This window comes from Lepisma saccharinum, chromosome 5 (assembly GCF_977018435.1).
Source record: "Lepisma saccharinum chromosome 5, izLepSacc3.1, whole genome shotgun sequence".
NCBI lineage: Eukaryota > Metazoa > Arthropoda > Insecta > Zygentoma > Lepismatidae > Lepisma > Lepisma saccharinum.
In genome coordinates, this window is record NC_139233.1 from 82716036 (window position 1) to 82732630 (window position 16595).

Sequence of the window (16595 nt, forward strand, 5' to 3'; positions counted from 1 at the left end):
AACAATTCCTTATACATGGCCGCAGGATCCGCTATAAGAAACTACCGCAAGGTGGTAATTCGACTATACAAAGGAACAACTTTATAATGCCATACAGGACCTCGGTTTTTACGTGGAAAATGTTCGTCGCCTTCATGAAAGACAAACTACTACGTCGGCTGTTAGACATACTGCTGAACCCAGCTTTACTTCAGTCACTACGCCTGTTGGTGGAAGGACTACAGGCCATCCACCGCGCTGAAGACTCAGATGTCAGACTTCAGATCCTCCAGGAACTGTTAGCTGCCATCTGAATTGGTTATATGTTTCTTGTTTGTGTTCGTTTTGTGCCGTCTTGGGAACAACACAGATTTTATCCTCCCTGCGACAGTTGCGGGAGGTATAACAAAATTATGTAATGCCACAGAAAATCGTGTAATTATTTATAATAATGAAAAAAGAGATGTCAGTATAATAAATAAAGGCAACTGATGTAAAACCCGTCATGACGACGAAGCAAAAAAACAATAAACGAGAGCTCAGTTGGTTCCCTGATGTCAACTGGCGAACGTCGATGGACTGGTGGCTCCAAGCGCCGGTGTTGGACAGCTCTCTATCAAAATTTGGGAAGGGAGCTCTGGCATTGCAAGAGTGGCAGCTTTCATAAAGAACATGACCGAGTCCAGTACCAGACCGCAGGCAGCGAGAACGATGACGATTTTCTACGATAGGAGCCGGCGAGCATCTTGGGATTTCGGGGACCACTTCGATCTCCACAGCGAACTTAGGGGGAAAGAGGGAGCGCGCGCGTGGATACCTAACGGAGACAACCAAGCGCAGAGCTCGACACACGACTCACGTACCCGGACGTACGTTCCAGTTTGCCTGCCGGACGAGACGACTTATAAGTTCCTTTTTCCAACGGGGAAAGCTTAGAGTAGGTAGTTCACTGGTTGCCACTACGAGGATTATAAACACCTCCCGAGTGGCGGCGGTCCTTCTTAGGGCCACCAACGCTCGTGGAGGAATTCAGGATGCCCTTCAAGGGAAAGAACCAACACCGCTATTGTTGGAGGTCCTTCTCAGGACCGGAAGCACCGAGCAAAACTCTCCCCCACTAAGCGCTGAGTCCTTTTCAGGACAAAGCACTTTCTGGCGGAAACATAATAGGAAGACGAATGTCATATTAGGGACCAAACAGTGCAACCCAGGGTAAGTTAACAACTCCCGATGCGGCTAACTGCCTGGCACAAGCCCTAGTAGTGAAAAATAAGACGGGAAGGAACGCAAGAACGAGGACGCGGGAGGGAAAGTTACCTAGTAACGGCCGCTCGAAAGCTCATCCTGCTGAGGAGGGAGTGAGTGGAACTGGGCAAAAGCAGGGATGTGAAGGAGAAAGTCGAATGGCAGCAGAAACTAATCAGATCCGACTGGGTTAGTGGCCCTTATAAGGGCCGATTCACCCAAAGTCTGCTGGGGAGTAGTGACCCCTGGCAGCACCGCATTCCTGCGGGCGTTCGGGCACCGGGACTGTCGTGCTCCCGAAAGACGGGTGGGTTTAGCCCCGATTGATCCCCCGGGCAGGTATGCACCCGCCGTACAAAACTCTCCTTTATTCGCAAGGATCGAGGGTGCGGCAAAATTCCGATGGGCTCCAGTCCGTACGAATTGGTCCCGACGAGAAGTCACAGTGTCGATGCTCGGGGAGCAGACGAGATGTCTCCCAACGGACTTAACCTGACATTGACTTCTCCTCCTTCTACATGTAATTACATAGACGTCTTTTTAAATCTTCGAACCGGCTAACTCTTCGGCCTGTGTATCAAAAATAATCTTCGTTCGGCTTCTTGTCCAAAATTACGGTTGTCAGTCGGAATGTGTAGGTCCTACTAACACTTAGAAATTCCTGATGACCTTCGGGCTGAACCTGCACCTTTTTGTTTTCCTTAATTACCGACATCATCCTCTCTCCTAGGAATGAACCTTTAGGGTGTGCGAACCCCTTCTAACGTGTGGGTTGAAACTCATGAACTAGATGAAGCTCATGCTAATTCAAGATGCGGCCGAGGTTTTCCCCAGCTTGCTGAGTTTTTACTCGGGAGTTTTCTTTCACTCTCTTTTTTTTTATTATTATTAAACACAACAGGCGAAAGCCCAATTACAGTCTTCTAAATTTCTTGCTTTGAGTTTGTAAATTTATAGTTTGATAAGAAATATTATTGTGCAGAAATGTAAATAAACATAAAACATGTCAACGCTAAATTATATGTGTATACAACAGTTAACAAAGCGAGTTATAATAATACATGTTAATTGAAGAGAGTGGAATAAAATATCAAAGTATTATCTACAAAAATAGCCTACATGAATACAATATTTCAATTATCACAACGCACAACGTATTTATCTTTACACTCAGTATTTCAGATCTTTAACACCATGTACAAAAAATATATATATGTATATAAGGAGATATTAATATAATGGAAATAAAATAAACACAGTATAAATCAAGGATAGAAGTTATTTGCCTTGAAGAAATACATTAATTATGTGTGTAACAAAAGACCTGTAAATACTTGACATTCTTGAAAGTACGTACATATATGTAATTGAGTATAAACTACGAAAGAAATATATATATATATTTACAAAAATTACGCTTATGTTTACATTGTTGACATTTATTCTTCCATTCCTTGAATAACTTTTTTGAATGTCCCAATAGGCATGTGAAATATATCTAATTTTGGTTCCCTTTCGGAACATCTGTTGTACAGTTCACACAATCTCCTGATAGGTGATTTATTTATAAATGTTCGATCTTCTGTTACTACAGTAAAAGAGGCCCCCTTTGGATCGTGTCTTGGAGATAGGAACACGTATGTGTATTTGTTCTAGAAGATGTTGCACTTGAATATTATTGTTCATGATTTTGTATAAGAAACAGAGCAATTGCATCTTCCTTCTTTTGCTGAGAGAAGGCAGGTTGTGGTGTTTACAGAGGGAAGTGTATGATTCGTATCGGGGATATATGCATGTTTCTTTATAAGTGGCGTACCTTACGATTTTAGACTGTAGCATTTCTATTTTATGCGTGTACTTTTTGTCCTGAGGAACCCATATTGCTGCTGCATATTCTACTTTGCTTCGCACTAAAGCGTTAAATATTATTTTCATTATTTCTTTGTTCATAAATTCTTTACTCATTCTAATTGCGTACCCTAGGTTCCTGTGTGCCTCATTTACGACCCTTTCAACATGTGTTGTAAATGTAAGTTTTGAATCAAATGTAACTAATAGATCTCTCATCTCGTTAACCCTTGTAATTTTTGAGTTATTTATTTTGTAATTGAATTCAATTTGCTTTCTGTTGCGCGAATATGTCAATTGCGCAGCATTTTTCTATGTTCAGATTAAGATAATTTATTCTGCACCATTTTGTTACTGTATTGATTTAAGTTTGTAACGATTTGCAGTCATCAATATTACAAATAGTCCTACCTAATTTTAAGCCATTCACGTATAAGAGTCTGAATGAGTCACACAGGTACTTTGCTAAGTCATTGATTAGAATTAAAAACAGCAGAGGTACGAGATTCGAACCTTGGGGGACTCCTGAGAAAACTGCGAACTCTTCTGTTAAAATTCCATTATAAGAAATGTTCTGCTTACGGTCTTTTAGATAAGAAGCAAAGACATTTAGTGCTGGTTTGGAGAGGTCGTAACACGAGAGTTTACTCATCAAAATATCGTGGTTTACCCTATCGAAGGCTTTGGATATATCTGTATAGATGACATCTACTTGCTTTCTTTCTTCTAGATTAGTTGCAACGAAATGACTTAGGAGGGATAGGTTCGTAACAGTGGATCTACCCGGGACGAAGCCTTGTTGGTTTGCAGATATTACTGGGGATATGTGTGACAACAATCTTTGATAAATAATACTTTCGAAAACTTTTGGGTACGCTATGTGCCTATGGTCTTCAATGTTACCGGTACGTCTGTATTTCATGGGAAATACAGACGTAGCTAGGGAAAGATTGAATATTTTCATTAAGGGTAGGGCTAATAAGCTTGCACAACCTTTTAACACGTAGGGCGGAATGCCGTCAGGGCTCCAGGATTTATTTTGTTTTAACTTTTTTAATGCGTTTTCAACATCTTCAATACTGACTGCGTTTAGTACGTACAAATGCTTCACCTTCGTCTATCTTTTCGTGGTCTTCGATTAAAATGCAGTCGTAATTCGAAGGCGTGCTCTTATAGGTGGAAAGGAAATGCTGGACGAAGGCGTTCGCAATTGCCTCGTCATCGTCTAGTGTAGTGTCATTGTATTTGAGGGGCATGGACGTATTTTTCCTTCCTTTATTTTGTGCGAAGGAACAGAAGTGTCTAAAATCGAGTTTTATATAATTTTCTGTTTCTGATATGTAATTCCTGTAAGCTTTTTCACTTTGCCTTTTGGTTATTTTGCGGAGAGTTTCAAACTGTACACGATGAAAGTTGATATTACGAATTCCGCGTTTCTATTTCTTATTGTGGTGGGATTTGCTTTTACTGTTTTTAATTATGCCACTGGTGAACCAACTAGGATAGCGTGATGTTATAGATTTGTTTCTGTACGGGATGGTGGCTTCGAAAACTTTATCAAGATTTTCGTAAAAAATATCAAGAGCATCATTTACATTCTCTTGATTGGATATTTCTTCCCAGTTGATGATAGCAATTTCACGGTACATTATTTAAAAGTTTGCTTTTTGGAAATTACGTATGCTAATTGTTTTCTATTTATTTGCTTTAACGTGTTTTGAAACAAAGAATTCGATGCTAAGTTGGGGGTGATGTTCATCCTCCAGTACTAACGTTTCAGTTTCTTTACAGACCGACACGTTTTGGATGTTAGTCAGAACTAAATCTAGTGTTTTGTTGTTGGTGTTTAACACATTGTTTATACTACTTAAATTATAGTAAGACATAATGTTGGAGGAAGTTTTAAATTTTTGCGAGCCTATGCTTTTGAGCTCTTTCTAATTTCGACACTTGGTAAAAGTCTTCTTTAACAAGACTATAAACCAGGACGAATTATAACAGATATCCTGTAGGTAGTTCGTTACTAGTGCATGCCTGCATGAAATGGAGGCTTCCCGAAGGGAGAAATCCGGCTTGACTGGACCTGTTCTGAAGGGAAGACTACGCCTAGGCAAAATACCAAACATGGGGCTATAATGTATTTGGAGAGTACATTAGTGTCTCGTTACCCCCACACTCCCTATACGCCTTCATGGCGTCGTGCTAAGCACAGGGGAGCACTTTACCAGGCAAGGTCTGCGCCTTTCTGTGTGGTTGCCGGTTGACTCAGGTCGGGCACCACTCACCCCCGCCAGCTCCTTTGTAGGCGTTTTTTTCCTTTTTTTTATGTCAACGGACAAATACCTAGGGAAAACTTGCCTAGCAGCCATCCCAGAAGGAAGGAGGAAGAAGAAAGAAGAGCCTAGCAGCAACCTACCTACCTGGTCCAATCGCTTCGGCTGATAGGTACTCAGGCCTACCTGCCCGGCTTGACTGGAAGTATCAGGCCCTTCCTTCCTAACCTGCCGTCCCTGTAAAGGAGAAACAGGTTGGCTTACCAATTCCCAGCTAACGCCGGTGGTGTCGCGGCATCCTTTGTTCCCTGATCCAGCGCCCGCTTGTCGGAAGCATCAAACCGGTTACTGGCCGGGGGGTGCCGCTTCTCCTACGTCCCGCTCATTGGGGATGCCAATTGGCTATGGCCAGTTCCCAGCTAAGGTTGAGTTCCCGCGTGCTTCCTACTTTCTTTAACAGGGGAGCCCTTGACGTAATCAGCGAACAAGACTCTAAATAAAATTATGTTCCCCTGGCGCCTCACTGCTATGTTGTGTTTATTATAAACACACACACACACTCACACACACACACACACACACACACACACATACATTTGCAGGCTTCCCGCTGAAATAGCGCTGTCACCTTGTAATCAGAGGACCCTTTACCCTATGGAGTCACACGGTGGTTCAGATCCAACTCTTAATTTATAGGTACAGTTCCGATTAGCCTATCTGTGCATAAAGCGGACTCATAACAAAACATTGACATTATTTAATGCACAGTGGTTTGGATTAAAATTTAAACTGCATATGATTTGCTTAACTGACGTGAGTATAAAAGTGAATTACAACAAACTTTTTCAATTTTCTCAAATTTCCCATCATTCCTTTTCACGCCTTAGTTGTAGAATTTATTGTTATGGTTTTCGAATTGTCTGGCAGAAATATAGGGAAGGCAAAGGCACAACAAATGCTTCAGCGCAAAGTACCAAGATCCTAATCACACAGTGTTGCCATCGCCTTTTCTCATGTGCCATGTGAACCAGAGGCGCCAACTTCAGATCAATTTTTGGGGGAATTGGGCGGGGGGGGCAAGGTTGGCATAAACAATATTTTATATGTGTAAATATGTATACAATCTGTCCCTCTACGAAGTGGAGTGCCCAAGGGGGAGTTGGTGGGGGTTATAACCCGACCCTCTTTGGTCCAGTATTCCTAAAAAAAAAAATAAAAAAAAAGAACGTCAAGTGTAGGAAAAGATGGCAAATTAAGGGCTCACCAGTGTGGTATTTAAGAAATTTCCAGGGGGGGGGGAATTCTACTAGAGACAGCATTAAATGATGCTTTATATGTATATCAGAGGCGTATATTTGGGGATATCTAGGCTATCTACCGCAAATATTCATCCCTGCCTGCTACTACATCATCGTATGTAGTGAGGCATGATGGTGTTGGGGCATTCCTTTAATGATTAGTAACATAACTGAAAACACGTTACTTTTAAAAGGTAACAAAGTAAACGTGCTAACGTATTGAGAAAATCCATGTTTCTTATACTTTCTGATCGATGTGTTGCAAAGATAGTTGCCCGTGTTCTCATTTACCATTTCATCATTTTATAAATCGTTGTATAATTTTAATTTTAATTTTTAATTTTAATCGTGGCATAGTAAAGAAGAATTACATGTTACAACCATGCAGTCAGGTCGGTATTTTTCGGGCTTTGTCCCCGCATAAGGCGGCTTTAGGCCCCACCCAGCCTCAAATTAAATGGTATCCGGTGCGGGTAAAGGCGGCCGCAGCGTGGTGCTGATCACATCACCTCCAAGATGGCCGACATCTAAAATATGTGGAGCTCTACCCCCACTTACCCTAAATGTGCCTTCATGGCACGGTGCCATGCACAGGGAACTTTATCTTTATCTTTACCTGTATTTTGAGCTTCAAAGCGATAATTTAACAAATGGAGGTTTAGTTTTTTATGCTCCTAATTCCTTCATCAATATATTGTATTCGTTTCTGTACCCCTGAGTACCCAAGATTATTACATACGCATGTATGAACCCTCTACTATGTCAATGGCTGAGGGCCCCCTAGAAACTTACTTGTCTCCGCAACTGTGGGGCTATGCGCCTTGTAGATACGGCATTGGCTTTACCTTTTCCTGTATATATTGTATCAGTTTATGTACCCCTGAATAACTACGTTTATTTTTTACATACCCATGTACGAACTCTCTACTATGTCAATGGCTGAGGCCCCCCTAAATGCGGACTTGTCTCCGCCCCCCCCTGCACTGCGGGGTTTTGCGGCTTGTAGATACGGCACTGCACACCACCTTGATGCACTTCCTACATTGCTGGAGAATGATCTGCGTTGGAACACCCACCTTATTCTCCTGACATGAGTCCCTGCGACTTTGATTTGTTTCCCAAGATGAAGGAACCTCTGGGGGGGAAACTCTTTCCAGACGTCCCGAGCATCATTTCGGCCTCAGGGCGGTCTCTGCGCATACTCGCGCGAACGGGAGCTATCAATGGCATCCAACGACTGCCAGATATTTGGAAACGTGTTCACGCAGCAGCAGGAGATTACGTTGAAGGATTGTAAATGATTCCAGGTATGTACGTATCTTCTTTAATGCCTCTATCATACATGTTGCCACTACATGAAAAATGGCCCTCGTATATCTAAATGTAAATAATTTTTTTGGGGAGGGAAATATGTTTAATCTTAGAATTTTCATATTTATTAACAAATTTATGGAAACGTTGTTTTTAATAATATGCATTAACCAAATCAATAACTTCAGGTTACTTCAGTTCTTGAGCCAAATCTTCATAATTATGCTTGTCAATATGTAATTCAAGGATTAAAACATAGACACGTGATATTTAGCATGTTTCATATGACAACACAAAAAATGCAGAATATTTTTTTTATTGTGTATACGTACAATAAATTTAAATTAGTCTCTCATAAATTTAAATTTGAAGCAGGTGATGTTTATATTTCCAATGCTTTTTATCTAGTTATTACTTGAACTAATAAAATTTGCACATCACTGCAATGAAAGCTTTCTAAGTGTCAGTTCATGAAACACAATAGACATAAGTGTCCACTACGACAGACATAAGTGGCGTCGACAGAATGATGATAATCTGGTCAGGCATCCTCTTCGCTCCTTATAGAAATGAATTTCATTTTCAATGATCTCAAAACTACACTTCACATCTTGCATTAAGCTCTTCTTCGTTTCGTTAACTGACCTGCAATGAAAGTTCATAAACTGCACCGTAAGATCGTGATCGAGGCGTCTGTTTTGGACGAAATAACGTCCAACCCGCTTCTCTGAAGCAATGCGTTGATCCGTAAGCTTCCTGCATACCTTTGCTTCCAAATCCTCGATCTCTTTCGTGAATCTCGACCGTGTAGTGTTATAGAGCAGTTTTTTCTTAAGTGCGGACGTCTCGGAGTCCATGAACTTATTCAATTCTTCCTCAGCGCGTTTCCATTCGTCGTTGTAGTGCATTGTGAAAGTCTTCTCTTCGCTCCCTCCAGGTTCCTCGATATCTTTCCTTCTGCTTGTCTTCCGAGCTTCGCACTGAACAGCAACCCTGTCTCCTACCTTTGCTGCGAAAGTTACGACCTCAGCTGCCGGGAGGTTCCCTCATCTCATGGTGGATTTGCCACGGAGCCCCGTCAGTAGATGCTGGTTCCTCTCGGCCCTAGTCGAAATGGTCTTTGGGCTGTCGGCGGAGCTCAAGGAAATCCCAAAGAACTGACTTTTCTTCTTCTTCTTCCTTTTCTTCTCCTCGTAGAAACAGGCCTCTTTGCATAATCGTCTGAGGTTGCTTTCTAACTCGTTCAGGAGGTTCTCCTTCAATCGTCGCACCACATTGCGTTGAAAGTTTCCGAACTTCAAAATGCTGTCTGATGTTTTGTTTTCATTTGAGAGCAGGAAGTGTTGAAGCTCTTCCTCCTGTTTATATTGAAGCTCGATGCATCTCCATGCTAATGCGGCTTCCAATCTGCAAACTTCCTGCTGAAAAACCGAGAACTCGCCGTCCTTCAAAGTTTTCTCTTCAATGCGCTTCAGGGCGGAGAATCTTTTAGTTTCTATGGCCGAGTTAATTGTTACCATTGTATACTTCCACTCGACAAGAACGTAGTCCCTGATGAACTTTTCCCCTGGTCGAAAGTGCGGTTCGTCCTCTGCGAGCTGTGAGGGCGCTGTTTCCTCAACTTCTAGCTTGATTTCTTCAAAGTGATCTAGTTCAGTTTCGACATCTTTGTTAGATCCCCTCTTCGTTTCGCTACTGAAAGTCAAAACTCCAGTATAACCCTTGTCGCCTTCTTTGGAATCGCGGGCTGTGACTTTAGGTTCCGAACTCTTTCCTTTGGCCAAGTCTTGGCCTATCGCCAGCGATGCCTCCGATGTTACCTTTGCTGGTTTGGCAACGGTGCTGCTGTCTCCTCCGGGTGATTCATTTACATGATGTCTCATTGCAGCGTCTCCAGAATCTTGAGGTTCTGCGGGCGAAAACGCTTCAGCTGCCAGAGCGCCTTCATGATCGGTGGGCGTTTACAAACGATCTTCTGGCAGTTGACGCGTCGTGGCCTTAGTCATTCTCTCATGTTTTCTTTCCTTCCGAGCCACCTGTATCCCGTGGGACAAAGCACTGCAGTCCTTGTCGCTTCTTTCGTTGACGTACCTAGAAGACCTTGCTCCTTTCGCTGTTTGGGCTTCTGTGGGTGGTTGCACATCAGCCGACAGAGCGCCTCCATGATCCGTGGGAGATTCCGCACGGTCTTCTGCCGGTTGATGTATCACGACCTCTACCATCATGTCATGTTTTCTTTTTTTCCTTTCGAGGAAACGGTACGCCATGGGACATGAAACTACATTATATGTCTTCTCTATCGTCGCTACCTTGAATGTAGACACCCTGGAACGTTTGCTCAACACGTCTCCTCCTTGGTATTTCGCTTGATTCCTCTGTTGGTATCAATTCTATCTAACAACGACGTTTCCTAATGGCTTCTTTCGATTTTTCGGCTTTTTCAGGTGACATTCCATCGGCTAACGGAGCGCCTCCATGTTCCGTCGGTGGTTCCGCACGGTCTTCCGTCAGCTGATGCTTCACGGCCTCGGCCATCTTTTGAAGTTCTCTTGTACTATGAGGAAACTGTAAGCCGTGGGATCAGAGTCCGCAGTAACTGTCATTGCTTTCGTGGACGTCTCTCGAAGAAGACAGTGATCTTAGGTTGTGACTTGTCGTCACTGAACTTTCGGCAATCGGCTCTATTTTGTTGAAACCGTGCAGCAATGCATCGAAAGCTAACACCTGGAGCGTGTCGTCTGCCTGTCTATAACTTTTTCTTGTAGTGGCTGAAAAGAAAACTCTTGTTTGGCTGTCGGCGTGAATGAAAGCGACGCATATTAACACTGTCAAAGATTGATAAGACACAAGTCGAAAGAGGAATGTAGAACTGTATACAGAGTCTTTGAATGACCAGAGACTGAAGAATGGTTTAGTTTGTATCCGACACACACAATATGAGTAGTCATCGTCACGTAAAAATTTTGCTAAGCACGTTTCTGCCTTGTGTAGTTTTTTCATTGCCTTAAAGCAAAGTCTTGAAAGAAATGTGCTTGCAGATTTACGGCAGATAATTTCCAGCCTTGTCTTGACCGAGAGGATATAAATGATGAGTTGCGACACAAGATCCTTGGCGTTTTCCATTGCTTTTGGCTCTTTTTCTCTTCTCTTTTTTTTATACGTCTATCCCGAAAACTTGTGTACGCAGCTCTAATTACCAATCAACGTTTTTCCTTTTATATTCAGTGCCAACAATGCGCTTGATCGTTTCTTTAATTTTGCTAATCCGATAACTTATTGTGTTGTTTTCACTGAATGTATAACCTCGCCTACCCGTTCGCTTGCTGCCGAATTCAACCTCTTTTGCTGCTTTGTTAGTGAATAAAGGCCGAATCACACGGAACTGTTTTTACAGTTAGTTGGCGCTGAACTGACCGGAAGTGATGGCTGCCTGACTGGTTTTGAGAAACAAGTCATGTTCTAATTGCAACTGGCTTTCCTCGACTGGATTCTGTGGAACAGCCAATCAGAGCGAAGTTTGGCCTAGTAAAGATAATCTGTGAGTTGGCCGACGGAAAGTTTTTTGTATGTGTTTTCCGAGTGTTGGCTTGTTTCCTTCGCTTCAGTTCGTTAGGTATTTAATTTATGCAAAGCTATGAGATTTATACGTGGCAAAAATCCTTATTATAACAAGTGCATTGAATGTACGATATATTTAGTTGAAAAAATATATTTTTGATGAATGAATGCCTCGAATCTCGTGTATGAATGTGCATACCCGAATTCCTTTAAAACGCTTTTTCAGTACGGATTGATTACCATATTTTCTTTCGAGCCAATTTTTAGTCCACACTTTTCTATTTTAATTTTCAGTATTTCTCCTACAACATTCTTCAAATTGCTCGTCAATCTTTTTAGATCGACTGGTCTGCGCAATGTCTGTGGGAACAACAGTATATCGACAAGTACGGTAAGAAGTATGTGTGAGGGGAAAACTAGCAGATGGGTAACCAGTCCGTCCAGGGTATTCCTACAGGATGTCCAGTTCCGTTTGATTAAGGATTTAGTTTACGCTGGACTGGCTACCCATCTGATCTGCTAGTTATCGCCTCACACGATACTTGTTACCGTACTTGTCGGAATACTTTGAAGGAGACAGGTCCAAATATCGGGTGAATATTGCCATTTTCTTAATTTTGTAAAAGTCCTGTTTCTTTTTGTACCCTTGTATCTTGGGTCGCTTCGTCCATTAATGCTGTTCGAGCGAGTGTTGTGAGACCTGTAGTATGTTGTGGGTTTTAAAAAAAACTGAGTCGAAACTCGAAATAGTTTCCGATCAACTCACAAGATATCCATATTCGATGGATTAGTAAAACATTTGGCAAGGTGGTTATTTATAATGGAGTTGGCTGCACTACAAGCACAAATACTGAAAGTACTATCATTATGTATTCAAAACCGAAACCCTTAGGTTCTTAGAGCAAAATAAGAACTTGCCAGTGGCGTGCACACAATGAAAGCTACCGAAGTATTGCTTCGGAATGCAATAACGTAACAATATACGGGGTGGGCCAAGATAAACCGAACCCAACCAAGTAATGAACATATGAACTGCAAGGCTATTTTATTGTATATTTTTATACAAATAGATCACAGACAGAAGTCTATTCACATGAATTCCTCCGTATCTACAGATACTGCTGGAAATGTTGACCACCATGGTCCAGGCATAAGGTGGCCCGATTAATTTCAATTCAATTCAATTCAATTTTCCTTTATTAAAGGCGAGGTTCAGCCTGCGGCACGTTCAGTGCGACTTGCTGTAACTCGTTCCGTTGAATGTCGGCGATGGCGTTGCGTATGTTCTCTTTCAGTGCGTCAATAGTTCGTGGATTGTTGTGGTACACCTTGGCCTTCAGGTTGCCCCACAAATAAAAATCGCAACTGGATAGATCAGGTGAGCGTGGAGGCCATAGATCCTTTGAGACTGTTCTGTCAGGTGTGAAAACAGAATGCACTGCTTCCAAGGAGGCGTGTGCTGTGTGTGCTGTTGCGCCGTCCTGCTGGAAATACGCGAAACGTCGTTCGTGTGGCGTCAATTGATGTGCGAAGAGCTCAAAGATCTCGGCAATGTAACGCGCTGAGTTCACTGTGTCCTCGAAGAAAATTGGTCCAATAATGCTCGTTGCCGACACAGCGCACCACACTCCAATCTTTGCATCATGCAGCGGTAGCTCGAATACTTGTCGTGGATTGTCGACAGACCAATACCGCGTATTTTGCGAATTAACTTAGCCACTGAGGTGAAACCATGAAGTAGAGGTTTGGATCGAGAAAGTCACTTTCGATTTCCTGCAGTAGCCATGTGCAGTACTGTACACGTCTAGCATGGTCTGCAGGCTTTAACTGTTGCAAAGACATGATCTTGTATGGTTTCAGCTTAAGGTCCTTGAGGATACGCTGGCTTGTTGTTCGCGACACTCCTGTGACAGTCGCCTCGTGGACTTAGTTGGGCTCTGCAACATCCGCTAGCGAATATCTTCCTTCTTTGCCTCGGTCCTTTTCAAACGCGGATATTCATGCTTCTTATCAACCACGGATCCTGTTGCCTCAAACGTCTTTATGAGTTCGTGTATGGATGATTTGGCGGGTGGTGTCCTGTTGAATTCGGCACGGAATTTTTCTTGTACTCCTTTCACTGGTCTGCCCTGCGAGTAATATTCCTTTACGATGAATATTCTGTCCTCCTTCGTCAGCTTCATTTTTGTGTCTACACTGGTGATTAGCTATACCTCGATTGTTGCCTTCACACGTGTAAGCTTACCTCTCCCCGCGTCCTTCCCTCTCTCTGTTCACGATCAAGGTCAGGTCAATGTCAATGTGCGTCGTTCACAGCACACTACGCTGAAAACGAAATATTATTATTATTGCGTGTTGCTACATCGAATATCTTCTCCCATGTCGGGATCGGTTTATCTTGGCCCACCCAATATTATGTCATTATAATCACACGATTATTCAATAATATCTAGATAAAACTGTTCCATTTCTTCGCTAAGCATAGAACAAATACCAGCCCCTGCAGACCTGCACTGAGGTTGAGCCGAAGCGATCTCCCTCTCGCATCAGTTCAGCAGTGGCAGACAGTTGCGCGCGCACCTCAAGGTCACGGGCTGTGTGCGTGTATTTCTGCTACAAACGAAGCTAGCATCGGACAGGGAGTTAGTAAAGTCAATAGCCGAGCACAGACTGTCTGTTAACCATCTACGATCGTCTGTAGCTATAGCTGCTTTGGGAGAAAATAGAATAGAAACTGCGCTTGATGACCAGCTTAAAAATGAAATATCTCTACACAATCAAAAGGTAAGGCGGAACAGGCACATCCTTAAAAGGCTTGTCAATGCAGTGTGTTTTCTGGGAAAACAAGAGTTGACCTTTCGAGGACATGATGAAACAGCAAATTATATTAATCAAAGCAAATTACGTGGAATTGTTGAAGTACACTGCAGAGTATGATCCTCATTTAGGTCTAATTATTTCAATATCTATTCTTTTAATTTAAACTATTACCAGCTGTGATTTTTATCAAGCTTTATCATCAAATTTTTCACATCAGACAGACACTTGAAAAAAAGTGGGAATAAAATCAAAATGTCCATCAGCTATTCATTGATTTCAAAAAAGCATATGATTCGGTCAAAAGAGATAAATTATATAATATATTAGTGGAGTTTGGAATACCTAAGAAGCTTGTTAGTATGATAAAAATATGCACCAGTGAAACAGAAAGTAAAATTCGTGTGGGTATTAATATGTCTGACAAATTTACAATTCATGATGGGTTAAAACAAGGAGATGCATTATCTCCATTGCTCTTTAATTTTGCCTTAGAATATGCTGTTAGGAAGGTAAAAGAAACTAAAGAAGGACTAAAATTAAATGGTGTGACTCAGTTGTTAGCATATGCAGATGATGTAGACTTACTGGGGGATGATGTGAATACAATTAAGAATAATGCTAAAATATTTTTCAAAACTGCTAAAGAGATAGGTTTGGAAGTTAACAAAGAGAAAACTAAATATATGCTTACAGGCCGAAACCAAGTGTTAGGTAATAATCAAAATCTAATTATTGATAACAACTCGTTTGAACCAGTTTCCAAATTCAAATACTTAGGAGTAATATTAACAAGTGAAAATTATATTAAAGAGGAAATAAAAAGTAGGCTTAATTCAGGAAATGCATGTTACTTCTCTCTTCATAAACTTTTGTCTTCTCGTTTAATATCTAAGAAACTAAAAGTTAAAATATACAAAACAGTAATTTTGCCTGTAGTATTATATGGATGTGAAACTTGGTCCCTTACATTGAAAGAGGAACATAAATTGAGAGTATTTGAAAATAGGATCCTTAGGAAAATCTTTGGACCTAAAAGGGATGAGGAGACAGGTGAGTGGAGAAGGTTACATAATTTAGAACTACATAATTTGTATTCATGTCCAGATATTATTAGAATAATTAAAGCAAGAAGACTTAGGTGGGCAGGCCATGTGGCACGAATGGGAGAGGAAAGAGGAGTTTACAGGATTGTTGTTGGGAAACCTGATGGTAAGAGACCTGTAGGAAGGCCAAGACGAAGATGGAGGGACAACGTTGAGATGGACCTAAGGGAAATCTGTAGGGATGGAAAAGAGTATATAGAACTTGCTCAAGATAGGGAAAGATGGAAGGCCTGTGTTGCTGCAGCCATGAACCTTTGGGTTTAAGAAGGCTAGGGAGTTAGTTAGTTAGATTTTTGTCAAGGCAAGCCTGTCCCTTGATTTACTATTGTTTACTTAAAAATTATATATTCAGTGCTTCGGCTATGCAAATGGTCACCGCACGCCACGGGAACTTACCATCACTAGAACTCTTGAAACATTGAAAGCAATAATTGATTCACCGTGTATAATCACTGTAGTTCTGAAGTTACAAGAATGATTTTTACATTTACATGACATTTTAGCATTTTCTTTCAATCTTTGGTACACAAGACTTAGGTTTATTTCCAGGTATATTCGTATTAAATGCAGATACATGACCTTCAGATGAATATCCTATTTTTTCCTCACTTATGTGAATAGGTGAACTTTAATGTAAGCGAAAGCAGGCCACTAGTTAAAATTTCTCACATGCACAAAGAAAGTCCAAAACTTACTCTTGCATCATTCGACAACCTTGCGTATCAAATCGAAATTTTACCAATATCAAAAGTTGAATGTGAAATCGTGTTCGGTAATATGAATCTAACCTGAACTGATCAGAGAAATCATCTAGAAGTTGCAACACTTTCAAACTTTATTTTTCTTTCAATAAATGGACCTCCAATCCATTGCTTCCATGCTGAAAAATCTGCAAGAAAATGGATCAAGTCTAAGCATCACAGAAGCCTTGGCAAAGCAACTGGAGATACGTCATATACAGGAATAGTCCCATTCATCTAGTCTATTCAGCTGATTTTTTTCTTGTACTCTGATAAAATTATGTCATTTTGAATACATTTACGCAAGCATAAAATGGGGAAAATATAAATTCTGCTTGTAGTGATGGATTCATACAATTTCTTTCGTGACAATTGTGGAAGTATTTAATTTGGGAAAATTCCATTTGAAAAATTCGGAAG